Below are 11,308 nucleotides of genomic sequence, written 5' to 3'. Positions count from 1 at the left end.
ATCTTCAATAAACATTCAGATCTAACCTCGCCCAAGCAATTTATTTTCCAGATGTGCAGACATACCCTGAAAAATGACATTTTTCTCTAAATGTTTTGACTCACTTTGGGGTATAAAATTTCTTCACCAAATGCTCGGACTCACCATATTGCACGAAAGTTTTTTCACCATATGTTTGGACTCACTAACATGCATGAAATTACTTTCACCATATGTTTCTTCACGAAACATTGGTTCCATTCTGGTGCATGATACTTCTTCATTAGACATTCAGATTCAGTTTGGTATTTAACACTTTTTCATGAAACATTTACACCCAAGTTGCGCATGCTACTTCTTCAACAATTGTTCGGACCAAACTGTGTGTGTTATACTGCTTCAACAAACATCCAGTCACAATCTTGTGCGTGACACTTCCTCACCATATGATTGGGTTCAGCCGGAAGCGTGGCATTTCTTCATCAGATGTTTGGACTCGCCATGGCGCATGCCATTTTTTTTCACAAGAGATTGGTTCTATATTAGTACATGACACAAGGTGGTCGGACCCGCCCTATTACATGACATTTCTTCCCTAGGTGCATGACTTACCTTGACACATGATATTTTTACCAGATGTTTGAACTTACCCTTGCGCAGAACATTTCTTCACTAGATGTTTGGATTTATTCTGTTGTATAAAATTTCTTCGCAACATGATAGGACTTCCTATGGTGAATGATACATCGTCATCAGGTGTTTGGGATCCCCATAGTACATGACATTTCTTCATTTCACCTTGGTGCATAACATTTTTTCACTATATGTGTGGACTCACCCTGGTGCATTACATTTCGTTACTACACGTTTGGACTCACCCTGGTGTATGACAGTTCTTCACCAGATGTTCGTACTCAACTTAGCACATGACCTTTTTCATCAGATGTTTGAACCACCTATGGAGCATATCATTTCTTCACAAGCTGTTCGAACTCACTATATTGCATGACACTTATTCACCATATGTGTGGACTCAACCTGGAACATGAAAGTTTCTCACAAGGTATTTAAACTCATCCTGGTGCATGATGTTTTTCCATCAGATGTTCGAAATCACCCTGGTTCATGACATTTTGTAGCTAGACATTTAGACTCATCCTGGTGCAAAACATTTCTTCACTAGATTTTCAGACTTACATTTGTGCATGGCATTTCTTTCTAGACATCTGTTCTACTGTTCCATGCTTGTGCATGACACGTTTTCACCAAGAAGTTCTGTACTTAGAACAATATATTTATACTGTTGTAACGTTGTTTTTTCACTGAGCACTTGTCTTTTAAATTATTTAGTGAAAATAATTCGATGTACAGTCCATGTAACGATAAGAAATTGATTTATTTCTTCATTATCGTTTCGACAAGATAGCTTTGCTTGTGCTCTGTGAGTTACAAGTCTAAGGAAATAACTCGGACAACGCTAATTGTACGACCAAATGTAAAAATAAACTTTCTTTTACAATTTCACGGTTGATCGATCAAGTAACTGAATATGCGCTTCAATTAACACGGATCCTAATAATTCATTGAACGACTGAAAAGAAAGATAACTTAATACTCATTCGCCATTAGCTCGCTTACCTAATTCACAGGCTCATCAGTAGTTATGTCTAATCCCTTTTCTAGACACTTCAAAACTCTCGAGCACTATATTCTCGCACGTTAAAGGCATTCTGAGCAAATGAACAAATTATAACATTCAAAATATTGCTTATAACGAATTGTTTACAAATATATTATTTTCTAACGCTTATTTCTAGTATGAAATAAACAGGCCCAAAGCTTCAAACATTGGAATACTCGAGACATTCAAGATGATATTAAAATGTTTCCCTGCGACTTACACAACAACAGTAAACTGTGAAACTGTTTGTTTGTTTGAAGTTAAGCACAAAGCTACACAATGGGCCAATAACTAAAAGGGCGAGTATGATCGTCAGCAGATTGCGGGTCAAGCGCTATAACCATGCCAAATACTGTTGTTGTGACTGAAGAGCATCGGGGTTCTTGTATAATCTAAAACAATTATAGATTGCATTCTAGTGAAACTAGAACAAGATTAAACAGACAAATAAATTAAAACATGTAAATAGTAATTATTAATCCTATTCGTAATTAAGTCGCTCTGAAGTAATTAAGAATGTAAAACTGTATGTGACATTCTTAATCGAAATTGAAATATATTATTTCCAGTAACATCGAAAACTACAAAACAAAAAAAAATATTTAAAGTCATTGGTCAGTTTAACTAAAGCAATAAATGAATGAAACTCACAAATCTGAAGAAAAGTCGAAAATTGATTTTGTTTTTTCAAGTCAAATCCCCCGGAAGGTCAGCAGTAAACCTACGGACTTATAATGTAAAAATACGGCGTTCGATTCCCCTCAGTTGACATAGTACAAATAGTCCATTGTGTAGCTTTGAACTAAAAAACACCAGCAGCCTTCAAATCAAAATTTTAAAATAATAAGTACTCCTGAGTGACATTTAATGTTGCTTATTAATTAAAAATTTCCCCTCAGAATGTTCAAGAATAAGATTTTCTGTAATGGAAAATAATTATGAAGTGGTTTTCAAGCTTCAGCAGTTTTGTCTCTTACCTATATGCTTATAACCAATTAAAAAGTTAGTTTATTGTTGCTGAATATGCTTTTCATTATTTTCTCTATACTTTCCAATTATCAGAAGAGGATTGTTTGTTTGTTTGTTTAGAATTAAGCACAAAGCTACACAATGGGCTATCTGTGCTCTGCCACCACGGGTATCGAAACCCGGTTTCTAGCGTTGTAAGTCCATAGACATACCGCTGTGCTACTGAGGAGGCTCAGAAGAGGAATATGGTAGAATATACAACATTCATGTTCATCCCAAATATGCTCAAACTAATTATAATTCTGTGATTGCACTGGCTAAAGATGTTTAAGTTCGCTCTTAGTATCTACGTATCAGTTTCGGATAATATGTGTGTTTGTTTTATAGCAAAGCCACATCCAGCGCGGGAAATCGAACCCCATATTATAGCGTCATAAGTCCGTAGACTTACCGCTGTCCCACCGGGGTACTCAGATAACACGACTGCGGGGATTGTTGTATTATGATGTTGAGAGAACCTTTTTCTATCAGGGTGAAAAATGCAGAATTGTGGGGTGGGTATACTCAGTAATATGTTTCGGTACGCTCTAGATGTTATTCGCCCTTTTAAAGGAATCATAGGACTCAACTCCCTTCCCTCGAGGGCGTAATCCATACTATTACATTGTCGGAATAATTTGTGTTGTATTTTCCATGCCTTTACCAGTAAAACAAAGAATGGATGAAACGAAACAACATCAGACCCAATCACAGGCTGTTATATAGTTTCTCATTGTACACAGTTTGTGCTGAAGCCGAACTTTTCTGTTTGCATGTAAGCGTTTTTCGGATGTATTGTCCGCTGCCATACAATAGTTTTTGTGCTGTTCTTCATTAATGAGATTATAACTAGTCGAATATCGATCATTGTTAAAGGAATCGGTCAATTTAGACAACTTCCTAGGTCTTTTGTACAATAGGCTAATCAAAGAAACAGTATTTCATAAGAAAGACTTTGTTAGACAAGTATCTATATCACATATTTTTGAAAGTTGTAGAGACACTTGTCTTTAATCATTGCTGTCTTTCATATTAGTATTTATATTATTACACGCCTGCATTTAGAAAGTTCAAGCAAATATATGACACATCACACGATCAACCTTGTGAATTAATTGAATGTTCTTGGTATTTGTTATTTTCAACCTAAACGTTATCTTATGCGACACATAGGATAAACGGTCAGGTCAGGGATAACTAAGGCTCCAGCATATGTATTACTTATTCAAAACTGCTAGCAGCCACTCAGCAGCATCCGCTGCTTACTTGGTTTTCTTAACCGAATAACGGAATGACTTTCACAACGGATCATGTTCAGCAGCATATATAGGCTCTAACCTTGCACTCTGGGTCCGTAGGCCGGGACATTAAACCGTGACCAAACCATAGCAGACTCAAGTGGATCGTTCCACAAACACATAGTGAAGCTACAACAAAATGATAAACGATAGTGTATGTGTGTTGAATTTTGGAGTAAAAAACGCACCAGCGAACATGGTGAGTAATGGTAATAAAGAAATATAAATTCACATATATATAAGATAATTAAAAAAATATATATTTAAAAAGGGGAATAGGGATAGTACAGAAACAAGTTGAATCAAAATGCAAAGATTATATTTTAAAACCTACAACTAGGGACTCTAAAAAAGTAAACAAACTAGGCTGGAAATAATGTCTACACTATTTTCTCCCTAGCGGTTTTCGGGCTTCGAGTAAATACGCGGCGTTTAACAGAACCTAAATTTTTCGTCCTTCTAGGAACTAATACAACTGGAGATGCTTACGGAATACGACTATCCTCTTTGTCCAAGCATCTCTCTTTTACACATTCTTTTAACTCAACCCTGTGTTTTTCTGGCACTCTATAGGATCTCTGTGCTATAGGATTATTATCACTCAACACAATCTTGTGTTTAGTCTTATTTGTACAACCATTAAAGTAATTTTCTCCTACAATTATATCTCTATACTCTTCTAGTAATGTTATTAGACCTTGCTTATGTTTCTTTTGTACATTTCCTAAGATAGAATCACAATTTATCATACTTTGTTGCACATGTTTCTTAGTGTTTCTAGCATTATACTGTCCTACCGTAGCTAATGTTTCTCTACTACTAGCCTTACCTACCACTATATGCTTAGGCAGTATTACTTTTTCTTCATTTGCGTTTAAAAGTTTTATAGACACTGCGTCTATCTCGGACTAATACAAGCAGCTACATAAACTCCTGCTTCTTCTGTCTCAATGGGTTCAACTAACACTTCTTCATTACACTTAAAGTCATTTACTTTAGCTTCAACAATAAATTGACATCTTCGAAATGGGATATTTCAGTGTTTTACACTCACAAAGAACTTCTAGCATTAGACAATAGACCATTCCAAGCTTCTTCTACAAGTTATTCAAATACCTATAGAATAATAGGTTTCTTTTTTTGTGAGTGTAAAACACTTAAATACACCATTTGGATTTTCGATACCTCACTACTATAAATGCTTGGTTTGGTTTGAAGTTTCATCGGTGGAAGTTTCCAGGGTCATTGATGAGGAGTGGAATTCTCCGAAACTAGTCTGGCCCACAGACACACCCCCAATGAAAGAATAGACCATTCCAATCTTTTACTTGTTGTTAACCAAATGTTTAAACAACTCTATTCAAATTGACTTCTTGCAGGTACTTCAGTTATTTCAACTAATTTTATAGGTACTCTTTCTTTCAAACACCCCTGTTGGGATGCTCTGTTGCTTATGTTAGGCATAAGTGTAGAGTCATCTAAGGGGTTTGAATTATGACTTTCCTGTTTTAAAGTATTATTTGTTACCTTATTCTGCCTTACTTTATTATCACTTACCTTATTCTTTGTTTGTTACTACAACTACCATTATCACTTCTGCTAGGCTTAGAGCTTTTCTGTTTATTCTTATTTACTAGATTTCTTTTTTGAACACCTAATATGCCTATCAAACCAACTGTGTTGTATGTCACTACGCTCTAGAAGATAAATGCATTTGTATTTAAATGACTGATCCTTAGCCTTGCTAATGCTAGCGTTAGGCATCTGACTATTAGCTTTAGTCAGTGGAAAGGTATCATTTGTTTTAACTGTTGCACATAAGTTCAAAGGTTCAAATCCTTAAAAACTTAAGATCTCAGTTTCTACACTTCTATAGAAGTTAAAATACTTTTCGAAACTTCCTTCCAAGCATTACTCAGTAATGTCGGAATTTTATCTACCAGTTCTGCACTTAGTAGTGAAGATCGATCACCTATGTCAACCAATAACCAACATGCTATACCCTCTATTTCTACAAGAACTACTGGTGACACTTCATTAACACTATAGACTCTCAATCTTTTATTCCACACTGCCCGAACTATCACTACTTTCACTCTGCAATCCTGGTGAGGATTACGTTTTTTGATTCTACCATGAATGTAGGGCTACCGTTATTTCTCGAAAACTTTCAAAAGAAAGTTCCAGCCCTTAGGGCTTTTCTGTATTCTGCCTTTAGCGGGCGCCTGCAATCTCGGGTTAGGTGGCCTTTAATACCACAATTGAAAAACGCTCTCTGTTCATTTCGTTTTTGCTTTTGGAAACAATTCTTTGCTATGTGGCCAGCCTTACCACAGTTAAAACACTGGAAGCCATCAGACTTACTCTGCTTATTTTGCCAATCTGTTTTATCAGGTTTGTTACTCCTTATTACATTTATAGCAGTGTTTGGGCCTATATATCTGTTTTTCTCATTGCTCTTTTCAGATAGCTACTGTGATCAAGTCGAGCAAGATTGCTTCAGGTGTATTTGCTTCATTTACATGACATCAGGCAGCATCACTTAACAATCCTTGCTCATAATCAGATTTTAAAGTGTCTTGTATCATTAGCTCCTTCGGGTGTGCATAAGCTCTGTGTAACCTATTTCCTAATTCCTGCAACTTATGGCTAAAACTCAGATGGATTCATCTCATTGATGAGTTAAATTACATATTTCTGTTTGAATCACATTCAGTGTTTCTCACTTTCTATATTCTTCTTATAATCTGTGTACTAAATACTGAAAGTCTGTGGTTTCATGCAGTTCACTATAAATTCTAATACAGCACTTTGCTTTTCCTGCTGTTCTTAATATCAAAATATCTGCTTTCTGAGCATAAATGCAACCTGATATTCTGGCAGCTTCATTTAGAGCATCAATAAAACCCTCGACATCTTCGTCTAGCCCACCGTGATTCAATGGTATAGCACTCGTTAAATGTGTGGCACCTACTTGTGTGGGTTGCTCTGCCACATCTTCATAATTAGCATCAGCCCTTCTATTGACTCTAGAGCATGCAGTACCCTCATCTATAGTCATGTCTATGCCAGCAGTAGCCACCTACACTTACTTACAACTTATCTACTTACACTACTGCTTAAACTAACTTACTTACTTCTACTTCTTTCTTTACTCTAACCAACCTGTTGTTAGTTACTACAAAAATTCTCTCGACTGTGCCATTTGTGACAGGCAGTATGTTAGGCTAGTTGTTGGAGCTTCGACTTTACCACCACTCACACTAAATTGATATTAAGTTGAGATATGCAGTTGTGAGTGGTGCACACAATATTTATTGTTAGCCTAAAGTATGACTCAGAGACTGATATTCCACAAAACACATCAAATTTTGGTAATTCGTTTCTTATAACATACATCTCTTTATATCCAAATACTTATTTATTCTATAAATTAACTCTTCAACAACTTTCATCAAAGTGCTTATTATCTTTAACAAATTCTCGATTGATACACTATTTTGATTATACTCAGATATACGTAAAGTTATTAGTTCCTTTATACATTTTGTTTAAGTTCTTAACTGCTGTTCTGGCCTCTCTGTAAACTAGACAGTTTCAGCATCTTGACTTGAAAGAAAATCTTCTTTGGTCCTGGAAAACTAGAGAACTCTTTTTGCTCCAAGGAGAACTGCTGGGGAACTCCTGGAGAACAATGTTCATCCTGGAGAGAACTGGTTTTTAGCTCCCAACATAAATTTTTAAATGATATTTCTTCAGTATCCTTAGGAGTTTCCAAGTAGTGTGCATAGCTACCCACCAGTAGTCCTGACACTTCAGTGGTTCAATTTTGCAACTCATCAGACTTTCCAAGAACAAAAATAAAAAACACCCTACTGATTGGTTGCCATCATACTGACTAAACCAGCCACTGACTTACGTTTACCACTACACAGTTCTCTGGTTATCAATTCTTCATGAATCATCATCATCATCATGGTGGGTGTTTAGGGTTGAAAACTAGGGGTGGTCAGGGAATCTTTCTTCCTCTTTTGATTTTGTCTTATTTGTAATTTTAGGTATTTTGTCTTCTTGTTTCTTGAAAGAAGGAGAGATTAAGATGTATTTCTCTGAAGATTGTATTTTTGAAGATCGTATTTTGATGCTGGGAGTAGTGCATATATATGAGAAGACGAGGAAGAGAACATACTATAGATGAGCTGTTGATCAGAATGATCCATTGGATGGACTGGGTATGCTAGATGTCAAAGTGGCTTGTTTGTTTGTGTGGGCTTGGTATGATGAGGTATGTTTATGCAAGGGAGTTGGAATCTAAGAAAGTTTGTAGAATTGTGCTGGGAGATTATTTCAGTTTTCTGCTTTGTTACAGTAGGTTGTGGCTAAGTTGGTGATTCTCTGTTTTATTGTTTGTTTGTTTAGGTAACATGCTAGGTATAGTTAAGTCAACGATGGGCGATTTTTGATTGCTTTGAACTGTGTTATTTCTAATATTGTGTATAAGTGTTGTGGTATGTTGAAAGATGTTGGGTTACAGTATTCTAAGAGTGGTCTTATGTACATTTTGTAGATTAACGTTATGGATTGGGGGTCGCATCCTTTCGTGAACCCTTATTTTTTGAGGCAATTTATTCTTTGCATGGCTATATTGAATGTGTTGTTTAGAAGTGTGTTCCACTTTAGTTTGTTGTTAAAAGTTATGTCAAGGAATTTAATGTTGTTTGTGAACTTGATCTGGGTGTTATAAAGATTAAGTGTGGTGGGGGTTTTGTATTTGTTTCTTTTAAGAGTTTTCCTGAATATAATACCTTGTGTTTTGAGAGGGTTAAGTAGGACACGCCAGGTGTTACACCATGTGGTTGAGAATTGATTGTATTCTGTGTGCAGCTAGACAGGTCATGCGACGTGCATCAAAGAGCAATGTCGTCAGTGTACTAGGAAGTGTATGTGTTAGTGAGTGTGGGTAAATTGATGTCGTTCATGAATAATATATATATAAGACTAGGCTTAGGTCTGATCCTTGGGTGACCCCTGCACTCAGTGCAAAGAGCGTGGATGTTTCATTGTTTATTTTAATGTGGGTTGTCCTGTTAGTAAGAAAGCTGGATATCCAAATGTTTTTGGGATGTTATAGTGCATTAGTTTGTAGAGGAGCCCATTGTGCCACATGCTGTCAAATGCTTTCTTGCTGTTTGGAAATGTGGCTACTGTCGCGTGATTGTTGTTGAACTTTCGGTAAGCAGCTTCAGCCAGTCTAACTAAATGGTCTGTTGTCTGTCTACATTTTCTGGGTACATTCTGTGCATCTATCAATAGTTTTTTTTCTAAGTGGTGAAGCAGTCTGGCTGTGTTTATTTTTCCCAGTAGTTTACCAAGGCAGTTTAGTAGGCTAATTGATCTGTAGTTTGTAGGGTCAATAAAGTTGTTACTTGTTTTTGGGAAATGGTGGTTATTGTGGTAAATTTCCATGCTGAGGGGTAGTAGCCAGAGTTAATTGAGAAGTTATATGTCGTACAGAGATATTTTAGTAGGGTGTGTGACGCGTTTTTTAGTGTGACGTATCGTATACTGCCTTCGCCAGGGGATGTGTTTTTCAGTTGTTTAACATTTATTTTGATTTCGGCGATCGAAATGGGTCTGTCAATGCCACAATTTGTTTGTGTTGGAGCTGAATTTAAATAAGTGGGAATTTGGGAGGTGAAAATTCTTTGTTTTCGTTTATGTGTTTGTTGATATTGGCGTAGACTATTTGGTCAAATGATTGTGTCTTTAGCGTGGTGAAGATTGTTTTGAAGTGCTCACTAAATGTGTTTACTTTTTTCATTATCCATTGTAGCTGATTTGTTGTTGTGTATGACTGTATGGTGGACTTGAGCTGAGTTATCTTTGCAAATTGTTTTGAATTTCCGCCAGAAAAGTGCTGGGTTATTTCGGTTGTTGTCTATTGATGTGCAAAAGTTTCGCCAGTTTTCTTGTTGTTGTTCTTTAATTAAATTTTTGATTATCTTGCCTGTTGGTAAGTGTTTAGAAGATTGGGTTGATCGTTTGGATGAATAATCATCTAAGATGTCTTCTTTTTGGTATATGAGAGTAAATTGTTGGTGTAAGTTTTCTGTGGTTAATGTTCGTAAGGGGATGGTGTTTAACAGTGATTGGTTTATTTTTTCAATGATTTTGTTGATGTATATGTCAATATCCTTGTAACTGTTAGCTGTGGAGGGTAACATCAGTAGGGTATTTTCTAGCTCTAGATTGAATTTGGTCCAGTCAGCATTTGTGAAGTTATACATTATTGTGGTGTTATGTGTGTGTGATTGTGTAGTGTTGATGTTCAGATTGAATGAAATCGGGGTCATAGTCATAGTCACTGCCTATATTGGGGTTTGCACAAAAGTTGTTTGGGTATGGGAGTAGGTTGTTTCAGACAATGGCGAAGTTGAGGATGTCTTGCGATCCTGTATGAGAGGTGTGTGTGTGTGTGTGGGGGGGGGGGTGTGATCGTTAAGTAGTGATAAATTGTTGTTTTCGATGAAGTTGTATAAAATTCGTCCATTGCTGTTGGTACTGGAACAGTACCAACAGTGTGTTTGGAGTTTAGGTCTCCCATTACAACTGTGTGTGGCTATTTCGTATGGTGTGTTGTAAAATATTAGTATTTAGGACTTTCGAAGGTGAGAAGTAAGCTCCGAGTAAAGTTATTTTATGAAAGTTGGGATAAATGACACATATTATTTGTTCATTGGTGGTTGAAATGTTGTGTGTGGAAAAAAGTGATTTTAGTTGTTTCTTGTACAGAAGGGTTAAGCCTCTGATACTGTTTGATTTTGGAATGGATTTGGCTTTAAAAGTTGGGAGAGTGAAGTGGCTTTGTGGGTTGAGCAAGGTCTCGTTAACGATTATGATATCAGTGTTGAGTGTTTGTGTGAGATTATATAGTTTGTATACCTTTGTATGTTTGCCACCTTGAATGTATATTTGTAGGAAGTTAGCATTGACCTGGTCGCGGGTCATAGTCTTCTGGTGCAGCGATCCAGGAGAAGATCAAGGGAACCTGGGTTGTGATCCCGGTTATCGAAGTAGATCACTCCAGTGTCACAAGCATCGAACAGCAGCTCGTTGGGAGATCTGACTCTCCTGCGTCTATCGGGTTGTTTGGACCGGGACAGGCGTGCGTTTCATGGTTTAGACGTATGTTCTGGTTGTTCCATGGGTGCTCATCGTGGCGGGTACTGGCATGGTTACTTGGTGGCTGTGCCAAGTTGTTGTGACGGTCAATCCCACTATTCGTTGGTAAAAGAGTAGCCCAAGAGTTGGCGGTGGCTGGTAATAACTAGCTGCCTTCCCT

This window comes from Limulus polyphemus, unplaced genomic scaffold (assembly GCF_000517525.1).
Source record: "Limulus polyphemus unplaced genomic scaffold, Limulus_polyphemus-2.1.2 Scaffold4291, whole genome shotgun sequence".
NCBI lineage: Eukaryota > Metazoa > Arthropoda > Merostomata > Xiphosura > Limulidae > Limulus > Limulus polyphemus.
The sequence above is the reverse complement of the archived record's forward strand: the minus strand, read 5'-3'. Positions refer to the sequence as shown.